The sequence below is a fragment of the Equus caballus genome, chromosome 15 (genome assembly GCF_041296265.1).
Source record: "Equus caballus isolate H_3958 breed thoroughbred chromosome 15, TB-T2T, whole genome shotgun sequence".
Lineage (NCBI taxonomy): Eukaryota > Metazoa > Chordata > Mammalia > Perissodactyla > Equidae > Equus > Equus caballus.
The window spans coordinates 93485854-93502208 of record NC_091698.1 but is presented as its reverse complement, the minus strand read 5'-3'; the positions used below and the strand labels follow the sequence as shown (position 1 = coordinate 93502208).

Below are 16355 nucleotides of genomic sequence, written 5' to 3'. Positions count from 1 at the left end.
AGAACCTTTTTCAAAGAATAGTCTAAACTTAAAATTTTCCCCATAAATTTTATATATTCTGGTCAAAAAGTTTCAAATATAGATGTGCATAAAGTAGAAAATGCAGGTTTTCATCATCCTGCCGTCCAAAACTAACCCTGGGGTGTATCGCTTTACAGGCTCTTTACTGGGATACTGAGCATTTTTTTCCAAGGTGAAAAAATAATGTTTTGAGCTAATTATTTGGAATGAAGGAAAGTTTAACACGTATTTTATGAATTAACAGGTAGAATGATGTTGAATTACAAAGAAAGCAGAAAATACATAGTAGATTTATAATTAGGCCATTTCTCTTTATTTTTTCTCCTCTTCTAGCAATTCATAAACTCAGGCTCGTGTATATGTGTGGATATAATGGCAACATTTTATTTGCATCGCCCCAGTAATTCATGAGACGTGAAGTTCTGAGCATTGCCACAGAAGGGTAATGATGCAATGTCTTCATACCCCTTGGATGGAAACTTCAATTAGTGTACCTTTTTATTGAAAGTCAAATCTGTTGTGCTATAGCTGTGCTAATTTTGATTTTAATCCATGAGCCATTTCCTTTACTATGACAAGAGAACATTTAGCAAAAGACATTTGGAGTGAGGAGGTTTCACTGAAGCCCTTCCATCTTTATCATTAGCCCTCTAATTTCAATCACATGTAAATGATCAAAAATTTTCAAAACACTCGCAGCCGCCACAATCAAGTCTCCCTATCCAAGTCACAGGTGTCATTCTTACAGCAGCTTTCTTTTTATGAGCAGCAAAATCATCAACAATTCTGCTTTGGAATTATTGATTACAAGTGTTCAACTTAGAAAAACCAAATATGTCACTTTTATGAACCCTCCTCTTATTACTGAAGTTAAAAAATGAATTAATTCATTTTATCATTTTATTATAATTTTATCATTAGAAAAAAATTCAATACTGAGTTCAGAAAAACTTACAGGTAGCTTTCCTCAGCTGAACCAGTAGCGCTGGCTTTCAAAATCAGTTCCTAATTTCATTATAAATTAGTTAACGGAGATGGTATTGTCTAAGCAAAATGTATTGCTTACAACAACTATTGAATCTTGAAACTCCAAGAGCCAGTCTCTAACTCCCAGAGGTATGGGGCTCTTAGTGAATGATGCTGTATTTTCTGGTCATGCAGAAAATATTTTTCTATTCTGGATTTGCCCAAAGTGGAAAAAAACTCACAAATATTGTTAAAAGTTAAATTTCTTCACTGATTATTTTGCCCTCAAATATTTTATAGATTGGTATGTGTTGCAAGTTACATCATTAAAAATGAAATAAGCAAGCTCAAGAAAATTATCAAATCTTTACGGGGCTGGTCCCATGGCCCAGTGGTTAAGTTCGTGTGCTCCACTTCGGAGGCCCAAGGCATGCGGGTTCAGATCCTGGGTGTGTACCTACACACCACTCATCAAGACACACTGTAGTGGCATCCTACATAGAAGAACTAGAATGACTTACAACTAGCATATCCAACTACATACTGGGGCTTTAGGGAGAAAAGAAGAAAAAGAGGAAGATTGGCAACAGATGTTAGCTCAGGGCCAGTCTGCCTTGCCAAAACGCAGACTTAAAAACAAATTATCAAAACTCTGATATCCATACATTTGCCCAACAGTTAAGTTTTAGATCCTCAACCAATTATGCAAGTGTTTCTGTTCAGTAACCTAAAATTTGTTTTTCTTTTTTTTTTTTTTTGAGGAAGATTAGCCCTGAGTTAACATCTGCCACCAATCCTCCTCTTTTTGCTGAGGAAGACTGGCCCCGAGCTAACATCCATGCCCATCTTCCTCTATTTTATGTGGGATGCAGCCACAGCATGGATTTACAAGCAGTGCTAGGTCCACACCCAGGATCCGAACCAGTGAACCCCGGGCCACCAGAGCAGAATATGCAAACTTAACCAGTGCGCCACTGGGCCAGCCCCTAAAATTTGTTTTTCAAGCTATCTCTGATAGATACTTTCAACTTGCCTAGTGTTTTTTTCTTTTTCACCAACAGGAGATATGGTCATATCTATGGCACATGGCATCAAGATATTTCTCCTTTGATGTCAAGTTCACTACTAAGTAAATTCTGAAAATGACCTTAGAAGTAGTGTGGAGACTTTGTTGGGGGTAACTTTGGTTGTACTGTTAATTTTTAACTTTAGCTGACAGTTTTACTTGCATCAACCTACTTAGATTTTCCTTCAAACTTACATAATCTGCTTTTTTTTGTTTTTTGAGGAACATTAGCCCTGAGCTAACATCCACTGCCAATCCTCCTCTTTTTTTGTTGTTTTTTGTTTTGCTGAGGAAGATTGGCCATGAGCTATCATCCATGCCCATCTTCCTCATTTTATCTGTGGGATGCCTGCCACAGCATGCCTTGATAAGTGGTATGTAGGTCTGCACCTGGGATCCAAACTGGCAAACCCCAGGTCTCTGAAGCAGAGCACATGAACTTAACCTCTGTGCCACCAGGCTGGCCCCCATAATCTGCTTTTAATTGACACTACATACATTTTCATCTAGTTATTGCCTATTTTTCTTGCACAAGTGATAGCAGCTTTTAGAATCATATGAATTGTCAAAATAACAAAACCCATATTTTAAATAAGCATCAGCTATGTCCTACCTATATGAACTATACAGCTTGCCACCCATTTACCTTTTGTGGCTGAGGCAGCATTTTCATTTTCTTTACTGTTGGCAGCCCATATCTGTCTCAAGTATTGGTGTTAAATTATTCTGAGGGGAGGGAAAGAGGAGAAAGAGAGGGAAGGAGGGAGAGGAAAAAAAGAAAGAGGGAAGGAAAGAAGAAAGGAAGGAAGGAAAAGCATTTCCCCTTTCACAATATTATTATTTCTAAAATTCACTATTTAATTATCAAATATTTGTAGAACTCCCTTCAAGATGGAAGAAATTATCTGAGAAAGAGTGAGGTAGGGAAGAGTCAAAGGAATTGTTGACAGATGATGTCCTTTTATTAAGAATTCATTAGATTCTTGGTACAATTTGCTCCATTAATATGTGAGCTGACTGATCTGTCCATGTGGTGAAGAAATACAACACAAAGACACAGGCTGGTCTGATCTGTTGACATGTGCTCAAAAGAATAAAGAGGGAACCCTTATTTCTACATGTACTTGAGAGGCTTCTGGAAGCTGAGGAAATAGCCAGCTGTCCAATGTGACTGTCTCGTACCAGGACTGGAGAATTCATTATCAACACTTGAAAAAAGTGTGAAGTAGAGAAAAGTCACACAAAGCATCTTGTGAAAAGGTAACTCTGTCCCTGGGCAGAGATGGGGGCAGCGGGGCCCATTAGTTCAGGAAGCAACCACAGCTCCTCATCGCCACTCAATCTATGAACCATCCAACTCACAATCTTTATTTTTATGCCTACGAAACCCTCACAAAATTATTATTTCTTCCTCCCACTTAAATATAAGAAAATTGAGAGTTGCAGAAATTAACTATTTCACTCGAAATCAAATAGCTAGTAAGTGGTGGTACTGGAATTGAGCCCATGCAGTATTCACCAAATTCTCTTTCATTACTACAATAGCCACCATCCCTCCCAATTCCCTACTGGGCTGATTCTCAGCAGTGACATACATAATTTTAGCCTCTATGGAGGGTCAAGGTGCTTAGCTTTCTGTTTGGTACCTCTCTTTGTAGGACTGAGGACAAACGCCTAAAGGAGGCATGGTGAGATTGGAAGCCCTGGTAACTGAAGGAAACTGAGCCAAATCCCAAAATCTTGAATGAGTTTGGACATGTCTTAAAATTAATGTGTCTATATCTAACTATTAAGAGGGAAGAAGGGAAGGAAAGATGCAAGGTGGGAGGGCAGGAGACATACTGAGAGAGATTGCGATTGAGATAGGGAGACAGAGACAAAGAGACAGAAAGATAAAAACTGATTCCTGATTCTTAATCAGGACCAATTTCTTGGTGAACAGAGCCTCTTCTCTCCCGATCATCCCTGAGGTGGTTTATAGCTTCACAGTGTCGTGAATCCATCGTGCAAGCGCAGTGAATCACTGAGCTCTTTCTCACTGAGTTTCTGTCCCCACAGAGAAATGCCACCATGACAACAGTTTTGAAAATAGAGAATTTAAGTCATCTTTCCAAAAGGGAGAGGAGAAATAGTCCCAGGGCACCCAGAACCCCTCCACAAATGTTGAGACAAGGCTAACTGACAAAATTACCAGGGAGAGTGAACGTGAGAGACGTGATTCCCCTTCCAGTAAATGCCTCTCTGCAAAAGGCGCTTGTTAATTCCCACTGAAAAATAGGCCCGCTGTCCAAGTCAGCAGCGAATTACAGAAGAAATGGTGCAAAACTTCACAGCCTGGAGAGAAAACCCCAGTGGCACTGACGTGGAGCTGTGAAATGATTCCTATATTTCAAGGAGAATTATTTTATCTTTTTGCTAAGTCACTGAAATAAACAATCACAGTTCTAAACTGTGAAAAACAGGAAGAAACACTGGGAAGATTTGTAATGCACATGTTACTACTCCTGGGAACATAATTAAGATAGTAAACACAAGCGCATTTCTACAACATCCAAAGTTAACAAAATAATTTCACATGTATCGTCTTATTTAAATTTCACGACAGCACCTGTGAGAGACATATTATTTTATGATGTAGACGAGAACCTAATGTTTAACTAGATTTAAGTGAATTCCCTATGGCCAGAACGACGAAAAACAGTGATGGTGGAAGTGCAGTCTCAGGCTTCTTAATTCTAGTCGATGCTTTTAAATCCCAGCCATAGATATTGGAGAAATGTCTCAGAAGCCACAAACGTGTAACTACAAACTGGAATATGTTTATTACTTACCTGAATCCTTTATTGGCATTCTTTTAGTGTTTTCCCATTTCTGTAATAAATGTCAGAAAATATTGACTATGTATTTATTATTTTATAGTATATGGTTCTCCCACTTAAGGATTTGGTTTTTGAATTCATACAAATATGTTAGAATCTAGGCTTTGACATTCATTAGCTCTGAGCCACACACTGAATGTCTTGAGCCTTTTCTCATATGTAAGGTATGAATAATAACGTTTGCCTTAGAATTATATTGTGTTTCTAGGGCTTGGTGAGCAGTGGGTGTTTAATAAATGGAAGCTCTTATTTTAGTTTCTATTCTAAAATATGAATATACATGACTTGCACACAAACAAAGGGTAGTTAAAATAGAAAATGAGAAACCAGAAGAAAGAGAAGAGGATAGTACCAGGAAGTAGCAGTAACCGTCACCACAACGGGCACAGTTTCCCTTTCAATCTCTTGTAAGCCAGGATGAACAAACAAACAATGTGGTTCTCGTTGACTGGGTTAGAACCCCTTGTCTTTTCATAACACTCACTTCATTTGAGGCTTTTTTCCCCTCAATTTTTAAAAAATTCCTTTAGGACTGTAAACTTTACGAAGCCAAGCACTTTTTCCTTTCTCCATTGCCAGCAGCTGGAAGAGAATCAGGTACAGAGGACCCTTGTCATATTTTGACAGCTCAATACCTACTCCTCCTTCTCAAATAGCCCCTCAGTTCACTTTTGGAGAATCACCCCTCCCGCCTCATGTGATGACTCAGTGGAAAGAAAATCTATGTACCAACTTTTTGCTGTAGAAGCCTGAGGGGTCAAATGCTTCTCCCTGCCCTGCTCTCCCGGGGGCGAGCCCAGGGCCTAACTACACGCAGTGAAACACTCTCTCCTGGCAGTCTGAAGTTTGAGTGCAGGTCAAAGATCCAAAACAAATATTACAGTGTATTTCTCCCATAGGCGGCGTCCTGATCAGACTGTGGAATGCTGTGACGCCACTGCTGTTGTTTTGTTTCTAACCCTCCAAATAGGCATTGGTTTCTGCCTTTGATAGAGTCTAGGCACCCCCACTATAACTTCCAGTGTATGCCTTTTGTTTAGGTGACCCAGATCTGGTTTCTATTGCTTGAAACCAGTGACTCCAAAATAAGAGGATATAAATATTGTTTGAATTACATTGAATTTAGAAGCATCACTTTAGAAACCTATCAGTTTATCGGAGAAGTAAATATATTTTCCCTTTAGCTAAAATTCTACAAATAATTTACTGTGAGGTTCTGTATGTAAAGGATAGGCAATGCCACTGCCATTTGGTAACAGACGGTTGAAGACTTTTTACATACACATTTCTGATATCAAAGTCTCAATAAAACTTGAGGATATATTGTTGTCAACATTCATCAGGGGTATTTTTCCAAGAAGTTAATAAAGTACAGATATACTGCTTTGGTAACAGCTGGTCTGCTAAAGCCCAGAGCTCAGAAGAACTCAGAGTTATTAGGAATTATCATTTCCTCAGATGTATTTTCAAAAACCTTTCAACAGTGCTTTTATCTATAGTTTGATACCAGTTAATTCAAAGCTGAAATTCCATTCTTGCCATACTCAGTATAAAGAAAATTTTATTTGTTTGTTTGTTTTCTTAGGATTCTGTTTTCTCTGACTGGGTACTCTAAACCCTAAATTCTAACCCAGATCAACCCATGGTTAGTGTTGATTTCTCAAAAAAGAAAAACATTTGTTATTTCTAAAAGTTTTTTTGTGGATTCTTTAGAGTTTTCTATATATAAAATCATCTCATCTGCAAATAGTGACAGTTTCACTGCTTCCTTTCCAACTTGGATCCCTTTTATTTCTTTTTCTTGCATGATTGCTCTGGCTAGGACTTCCAATACTATGTTAAATAAGAGTGGTGAAAGTGGGCGTCCTTGTCTGGTTCCTGTTCTTAGAGGGATAGCTTTCAGTTTTTCTCCATTGAGAATGACATTAGCTGTAAGTTTGTCATATATGACCTTTATTATGTTGAGTTACTTTCCTTCTATGCCTATTTCATTCAGTTTTTATCATCAATGGATGTTGCATCTTGTCAAATGCTTTCTCTTCATCTATTGAGATGATCAGGTGATTTTTATTCTTCATTTTCTTAATGTGGTGGATCATGATGATTGATTTGAGGATGGTGAACCATCCTTGCATCCCTGAAAGAAATCCCACTTGATCATTGTATATGATCTTCTTAATGTATTGTTGTATTCAATTAGCTAGTAATTTGTTGAGGATTTTTGCATCAATGTTCATCAGTGATCTTGGCCTTTTTTCTTGTGTTGTCCTTGCCTGGTTTTGGTAACAGGGCAATGTTGACTTTGTGGAATCAGTTAGGAAGCTTCCTCTCGTCTTCAATTTTTTGAAAGAGATTGAGAAGGATAGGTACTAAGTCTTTGAATGTTTGGTAGAATTCCCCAGGGAAGCCATCTGTTCCGGAACTTTTATTTTTCGGGAGGTTTCAATCTCCTTACTGGTGATTGGTCTGTTCAAATTCTCTATTCTCTATTTCTTCTTTATTCAGTTTTGGAAGGTTATATGATTCTAAGAATTCATCTCTTCTAGATTATCCAGTTTGTTGGCATATAGCTTTTCATAGTATTCTCTTATAATCTTTTGTATTTCTGACGTGTTCATTATAATTTCTCCTCTTTCATTTCTGATTTTATTTATTTGAGCCTTCTCTCTTTTTTTCTTCGTGAGTGTAGCTAAAAGTTTGTCAATTTTATTTATCTTTTCAAAGAACCAGTTGTTAGTTTCATTGATTTTTTCTATTGTTCTTTTAGTTTCTGTTTCATTTATTTCTGCTCTGATTTTTATTATTTCCTTCCTTCTACTGATTTTGACCATGTTTGCTCTTTTTCCAGTTCCTTTAGGTGCACTGTTAGATTGTTTATTTGAGATTTTTCTTATTTGTTGAGGTAGGCCTGTATTACTATAAACTTCCCTCTTAGAACTGTTTTTGCTCTATCCCATAAATTTTGGCATGTCATATTTTCATTTTAATTTGTCTCCAGATATTCTTTGATTTCTCCTTTGATTTCTTCACTGACCCAATTGTTATTCAGTAGCATTTTGTTTAATCTCCACAAATTTGTGGCTTTTCTAGTTTTCTTCCTGTAGTTGATTTCTGGTTTCATACCATTGTGTTTGGAAAGATGCTTTGTATTATTGATCTTCTTAAATTTATTGAGACTTATTTTGTGGCCTAATATGTGATCTCTCCTGGAGAATGTTCTATGTGCATTTGAAAAGAATGTGTATTCTGTGGTTTTTGGATGGAATTTTCTGCATATATCTCATCTAATATGTCATTTAAGGCCAATATTTCCTTGTTGATCTTCTGTTTGGGTGATCTATCTATTGGTGTAAGTGGAGTGTTAAAGTCCCCTACTATTATTGTGTTACTGTTTATTTCTCCTTTTATGTCTGTTAATAATTACTTTATATATTTAAGTGTTCCTATTTTGGGTGTATAGATATTTGCAAGTGTTATATCCTCCTGTTGGGTAGTTCCATTTATTATTATGTAGTGCCCTTCTTTGTCTCTTGCTACAGTTTTTGTATTAAAGTCTATTTTGTCTGATGTAAGTATTGCTACCCCAGCTTTCTTTTCATTGCCATTTTCATGGAGTATCTTTTTTCATCCCTTCACTTTCAGTTTGTGAGTGTCTTTATATCTGAAATGTCTCTTGTATGCAGCATATATGTATGATAAAGTTGCAAGATACAAAACCAACATACGAAAATCATTTGTATTTCTGTACACTAACAATGAAGTTTCAGAAAGGCAAATTAAGAATACAATCCTATTTACAATTGCAACAACAACAATAAAATACCTAGGGATAAACTTAGCCAAAGAGGTGAAAGATCTATACACTGAAAACTATAAAATATTCTTGAAAGAGATTGAAGAAGACACAAAGAAATGGAAAAATATTCTGGGCTCTTGGATTGGAAGAATTAACATAGTTAAAACGTCCATACTTCCTAAAGCAATCTATAGATTCAGTGCAATCCTTTTCAAAGTTCCAACAACATTTTTCACAGAAATAGGACAAAGAATCCTGAAATCTATGTGGAACAGCAAAAGACCCTGAATAGCCAAAAGAATACTAAGAAAACAGAACAAAGCTGGAGGTATCACATTCCCTGATTTCAAAATATAGTACAAAGCTATAGTAACCAAAACAACATGGTACTGGCACAAAAATAGAAACACAGATCAATGGAACAGAATCGAGAGCTCAGAAGTGACCTTAAAAAAAAAAGAAGTAACCCATGCATCTATGGACAGCTGATTTTCGACAAAGGAGCCAAGAACATACAAAGGAGAAAGGAAAGTCTCTTCAATAAATTGTGTTGGGAAAACTGGACAGCCACACACAAGAGAATGAAAGTAGACCATTATCTTACACCATACACAAAAATTAACTCAAAATGGATTAAAAACTTGAATGTAAGACCTTGAAATAATGAAACATCCAGAGGAAAACATAGGCAGTACACTCTTTGACATCAATCTTAGCAGCATATTTTCAAGTACCGTGTCTGACCAGGCAAGGGAAACAATACAAAAAATAAACAAATGAGACTATATCAAACTAAAAAGCTTCTGCACAGCAAAGGAAGCCATCAACAAAATGAAAAGACAACTTAACAATTGGGAGAATATATTTGCAAACCATATATCTGATAAGGAGTTAATATCCAAAATATATAAGAACTCATACATCTCAGCAACAACAAAAAAACTAATAACCCAGTTAAAAAATGGATGAAAGATCTGAATAGATAGTTCTCCAAAGGAGATATACAGATGGCCAATAGACACATGAAAAGATGTTCAACATCGCTATCAGGGAAATGCAAATCAAAACTACCACGAGATATCACTTCACTCTTGTCAGAATGGCTATATTAACAAGGCAGGAAATAACACGTTGGAGAGGATGTGAAGAAAACAGAACACTCATACACTGATGGTGGGAGTGCAAACTGGTGAAGTGACTATGGAAAACAATATGGAGATTCCTCAAAAAATTAAGAATAGGGCTACCATATGATCCAGCTATTCCACTGCTGGGTATTTATCCGAAGAACACGAAAACATGAACGCATAAAGATACGTGCAACCCTACGTTCATTGCAGCATTATTCATAATAGTCAAGACTTGGAAGTAACCTAGACGCCCATCAAGGGACCAATGGATAAAGAAGATGTGGTGTATTTATACACAGTGGAATACTACTCAGCCATGAAAAACAATGAAATCTGGCCATTTGTGACAACATGGATGGACCTTGAGGTCTATACTATGCTAAATGAAATAAGTCAGAGGGAGAAAGTCAAATACTGTACGATTTCACTCATAAATAGAAGATGAAAACAACAAGAAACAATCACATGGAGATTTGATTGATGTTTACCTGAGGAGAAGGTGGGAAGGGAGGAGGGCAAAAAGGGCAACTAGGCACATGTGCATGGTGATGGATTGTAATTAGCCTTCGTGTGGTGAACATGGTGTAATCTACACAGAAATCAAAATATAATTAGGTGTACTTGAAATGTATATAATGTTATAAACCAATGTTACTGCAATAAAATTTGTTTTTTAAAAGAAAGAAAAACAGAAACATTACTGCTGAGTCCTAGTATCTTTTCTGGAAAAAAAATGGATAAATATGTTGTCTGGCAAACAATCTCTTTATTATTTGTGAGAGGTTCAGGATACAGAAACCATCACACTTTGCCAAACAGTACATTATCTTAAGAAAAGTCAACACCTTATTGCTTTGGTCAAATATTGAGACAATAGCTTCAGAAGAAAATTATAACTTGGAAAATTTAAAAATATAGAGTAAAATTGAATGTCATAAACACAGTGTATACAATTTAAAGAATGTACAAATCAAATCAAAGGATCACTGTGACATTAATAGTCAGGATGGAGCAGAGCCTGGCTGGAATTTTAAAGTAAATAATGTGAAGGGGAAAACATTTTTGTAACTTCTAATCATACCCAGAATAATATCCCTGAAAATATTACCAGAGTCAGAATCAAGATATTCTTGCTCCAGTTGAGAATTCATCACGTACCTCAGATTCTTCATCTGTAAAACAAGAGAGTTGTACTTAGTTTTCTTGCATCTCTAATGTTCATAGAGATGTATGTGTCTCGGGTTACACAAGAGTATATTGCTTCTGATAGTGTGGTTTCATAACTGCTCTCAAGAACACAGTGTGGATCAGACACTGTAGTAGGATTTAGATTTACAAAGCAGCTCTTTGTAAGATTGCACAATCCCAGGGAAAATACTGCTAAGTCACAATCACCATAGAGAATGTCCTAACTGGAGACATAGAGGTAACCACAGGGTGTGGTAATAGCACTGATGAAGATCACTTGCCCGGGCTACCTGTCCAGAGAATATTTCCTGGAAGAGATAATATCTGTGCTGAATTTTGAAATATGAGTTATTAGCAAGATAAAGAGGAGGCACTGGGGTACATCAGGCAGAAGGAACAGCTTGAGAAATATGCAAAGTGTGAAAAAGCATGCTGTGTACAGGAAATGAGAAGTAGCCCAGCAGTTCACGGTGTAAAATTAAGGCTGAAAAATGGTAAGAGATAAAGCTGCAGAGGTAGGTGGCTGTTCGGCTGTGTAGCATAGTTTATTATTAAGGCAATGAGGAAGAAAAGAAGAATTTTTATAGAGAACAGTAAATGATTAGATCTGTATTTTAGATCAAGTACTCTGGTGCCCAGGTGGAAAATCAATTTGAGGCTACCTATTAGAAGTGAAAAAAACATTTAGAAGACCTGATGAGAGAAATTCTGCCCTGGGAAATGGGCAATGAGGATGATATGGAAGGATCAGTTTCTAAAGCTTAGAAGAGTGCTCTTGCAGGAAACTTACCATTGAAAATCTGCACAGAGGGGCCGGCTGTGGCTGAGTGGTTAAGTTTGCACACTCTGCTTCACCGGTCTGGAGTTTTGCTTGTTCAGATCTGGGGCGTGGACCTAGCACTGCTCATCAAGACATGCTGAGGCGGTGTCCCACAGAGCACAACCAGAAGGACCTACAACTAGAATATACAGCTATGTACTGGGGGGGCTTTGGGGAGAAGAAGAAGAAGAAAAAAGATCAGAAACAGGTGTTAGCTCAGGTGTCAATCCTTAAAAAGAAAAGAAAAGAAAAGAAAATCTGTACAGAATTCACAAATACATGGGGATATCCGAACTCACATAGGGCATGGTAGTGTAATCAGAACTGTGAGGCAGGAGTAGAACTTTCAAAACTGCGTGGTAGATGGAGAAGGTAATGCCCAGAAAGGAGACTGAGAAGAAATGTTTAGAATGTAGGAGTACCCATAAAGAGTAGCGTCACGGCTCCAGAGGGTAGAAGGTTTCAAAAAGAGTAAAGTGTGAAGAAGTGTGAAATTCAGCCAGAGTGACAGCTTAAATAAAGAATAAGTTGTCGTTTAGACGTCACTATAGAAAACTAATTGCTGTCAGATAAAGAGCTGTTGCGGGAGCATGGAGGAATAGAAAGCAAATGCCTCTAAATAGTGAGCTAAAAGAAGAGTACAAAAAGGAGAAAACAATAACTTCACATAAATAAAATGTCCAAATTTGATCTTCTGGAAGTTTTACAAATCAAAAAAGAAAAGAGAAAACTATTTGAGAAAGTGACAGTTATTGAAGTTCGGCAGACAGTCAAACATGAATAGTAGGAGTCCTTGGAAAAGAAAACCAAAGCAATGGAATGAATATCAAAGAAGCTATAATTCAAGAAAAATTTCCTGAAATAATAAAAGTTTGATATTACATTGAACAAGTACACTGTTTAGTGGTGATGAAGTACTGTGTACCAGAATGGTTCTCCTGGAAGAAAATTGGGAAAAAATGAAGCAGCTGTTTTCAGCTATTTGACAGTAGGCAGCGTAGGTCAGTGATCCCTAACTAAGGAAAACAAAGTGAACTCTAATATCACTCTAGCTTTCTGTCTGTAGGCACTTTCTGGACTATGGTACATGCAGAAGAAACCCAACTAAATAAGACCAGTTTTGATGAGCTGAGTAACCAAGGAATTGTATTTCAACGAAGACTGCGATGGATGTGATTTTAAGGGCAGAGTACAAGAGGGGAGAGGGCAATGCAGAGAAAGAGTTCTAGAAACTAACTTAGGGGTCCCCTTGAGTCTTAGGCTGAATACTAAGTTAATTTGTTTAGGGTAAAACTCCATGAGACAAGGCAAAGGACAACTTCCAGGGAAAGAGCAACCACTAGAGACCAGTAAACCGAACAAAACTGGAGCTAACACAGGGCTAGGAGATGTCCAACTTCCCACTTACCAGCATAAAAAGGGATGCTGAATACCAGGGTCATTCATTATGAACCTGGGGACCATCACACTTTATTAAACCTTGAAAGTAGGAATAAACTAGCTTTATGATAGATCACCTTAGCAAAGACTAAAATCAAGTTTTGAAAGGATCATGTTGATCATTCAGTAAATTAATTGCCTGCCAAAAAGAATTTTAATACTCTTTAAAGGAAGACAACAAAATCCAGACACTCAGGAGCAGAACATTCACAACATTCAGCACCTAATCCAAAATTATATGATCATCTCAATAAATAGAGAAAAAGCATTTGATGCATTTGAACATCCACTCTTGATCCAAACTCTCAGCTAAATAGGAATAGAAGAAATCTTTCTCAACCCAATAAAGGGTATGTACATAAGTCTACAGCTAAAATCATCCTTAATGATAATATGCCAAATGCTTTCTATTAAAGATTGAAAACAAAACAAGAATTCTGCTGTTGCTTCTGTTTAACATCAGGAGAGATTGTTTCCTTGCTGACACACAGGTCTGCCTCAAGCCTTTCTTCCTCCAGGGCAAATCAGTGAGCTCGAAGCAGTATATTCTGTACTCAGAAACCTAGTGGATTAATTAACTTTGCCTTCCTTAAAGCTGACCTAGGTTACAGAAGCAAAGAACGGAACCTTAGAGTTGGAGGGAGCCACGGAGATGATCTGGTCCAGATCCTGGAAAGGAAATTCTACACGGAAAGAGAAATGATAGTCCCAGGTATTAGTGGCAAAATTAACAAGCACTGACTGCTGAGAGGCTGTGTTGAAAATGCACAGTTCTGTTAGGGGGCTGAATCCAAGCACGCTGTCACACCCCCTAGTAGCTGACATGTTTTTAATGGCTCTCTTCTTCTTACATATGGGGAAAAAAGTCAATTTGAAACAGTTTGTGTAGTAATATTTCTGGAGACATAGTCAAAGTTTTTTGTTGTTTACCCAATAAACTTAAATTCCTTCACATGGACCCAATTTGGGTTTCAATTATTCTCTTAAGTACTTTACAGTCTTATAAATTACGTTAACTCATATTTTTGCAACATAAGATCTCTCTTACCTTTTTCCTCTACAGAGTGTTGAATCTTGTCTCTATTCCTTTCTCTCGTTGCTGATTGTTAAATTGTGTCTTATCTTTTAAGGGCCAACTGAAATAAATAAAGGAAAGACTAAAAATTTTCTTTTCTGAGTACCTTTTTCCTCCTTGAGTCTTCAGTATCTTGTATGTGTAACATAACACATCAGAATCAAATATGCATCTTGTTAGAGCTCTCTGCCTCTACAAGTAATTTTTTTGAATTGCCTCATAGTACATAGATTGGTTTATGGAATACGGTAGTTGCCCAATCAGTGTTCGATGAATTACATTGAATTGACTCACTGTTGCTGGGAGACAGTGTAAAATAATGGAAAGAGTCTAAGATTGGAAATTGCAATGTCTGTGTTCAAATGTGACCTGATAAAAATTGCTTAATCTTACTAAGCATCAGACTTTTCATATGTAAAATCTGGATTAAAATGTCTAACTCACAGATTTATGGTCCAGATTAACCAAAAGTATACCTGCCAAAAATTGTGTTGTGAACTACAAAGCTCTGCATAAACCATTGTTAAAAGCTCCCAGTTGATTTGGCGTCGTGTTTGATCAAGAATGGTTTTTCACAGGCAGATATGGACTTTATGCTGTTATTTTAAACTAAACAAGCTGACTGGCTTTGCTTCCTCAGATACAGACCCCCCACTCACCATATCACAGCTGGATAGAACTTGCTTTTTGATTCAATGCCTTTTTATAGCCACTTTTCTCACAAGCCAACAAAACAGAACACACTCTTCCTACTGCTAATCAATGCCACATGTAGTACAATGAGCAATTAAGCACAGAAAAAGGAAGAGGATATTAATAATAGAACGCTTGATTACTGAGAGATTAGAACCTGAAATTGTGTTTGTATTCTCTGTTGGAAGGTATAATTTAATTAGCCAACTTGGAAAAGCTTTAGAGGTGACAGAAAACTAATATTCCACTTCTACAATTTTGTAGCCACTTTCTCTCTGAAAGAAAGAAATTGTTTCTGAATGAAGTTTTAAACACTCAGACTTTGGCATCCCCAGGTAGCTAGATCATGGGCCCTATACTATTATAAGAGCTTTCACTGTCCCTGGTTCCTATTCTGCCTCCTCACTGTAGCTAAATCACCCTAGAAGGGTACCAGGTCACATGTCAACTTTTCCAGCAATTGATCCACAAGGAACATATTTGGGAATAACTTTTCCTAATTGCCTTCACCCGGCTAGAAAGTTAACCATCAGTCCAGCTCTTCTACACCATAAGGACCTTGGATTCTTTACTTCTCTTCTTTCTAAGCAGTTCCTGGGTGCTCACTATATGCCTGCTGTGGAAAACTTGAGTGGCCTTACACTAAAAGTGCTGGGTAAAAAGCCAGTTTTGGTAAACTGAATTCTTATTCAAATGGTGGCAGTGGCAGAAGTCATTTTTCACACCCGATATGTTGGTCCTCTTGATGGGAAGGGCCACAGGTAACTTACCTTTCAGGAGGTGGTGTGCAGAACCCATCAACTTGCTTGGAGGGTTAAAAACATGAAATGGCTCACTTTCTGGAAAATCTCACACATGGCAGGAAGTTGGCTTTGGAGTGGTCAGTTCTTTTGGCTGTTTCCAGAAAGGACAGGACCAAGAAGTCTCAGGTGGTTGGCCAGATGCCAAGGTCTTCACATTCTAGCAGCTCACAGCAACCTCTGAAGAGAAGGGAGAGAAAACTGGGCTTGGGTAGGGTTCTAAACATTGCTAGCTGCTGAATAGGAAGAGACACTTAATACATTGAAATTCTGGCTTGTGATAAATCCTATCTTAGGGAAAAATAACATATGGGAAGAGGATCTGAGAGAATTTTGTCCAAGCCACTCCCTTCAAGGTATTTCCTTGCCTGAGAGTGAAGATAAGACGCCATCTCTCAGGGAGCTTACCCGGGGGAGGTGTTGGGAGATACCAAGCTTTCACTGTGAAGAGACCCCAAAGGGTTTACTTTGGTTGCCCTTA

At 37.5% G+C, this 16355-nt stretch overlaps 1 long non-coding RNA gene across 1 annotated transcript; it reads right to left on the bottom strand.

Annotated features, from left to right (window-relative positions):
- Positions 1 to 10606: 10606 nt before the first annotated feature.
- Positions 10607 to 16054, bottom strand: LOC138917905 (uncharacterized). Its single transcript, XR_011426561.1, has 3 exons — positions 15845 to 16054; positions 14355 to 14442; positions 10607 to 11030 (listed from the first exon to the last, which is right to left on the bottom strand). It is a non-coding gene; the product is annotated as an uncharacterized lncRNA (long non-coding RNA).
- Between the last annotated feature and the right edge of the window lie 301 nt (positions 16055 to 16355).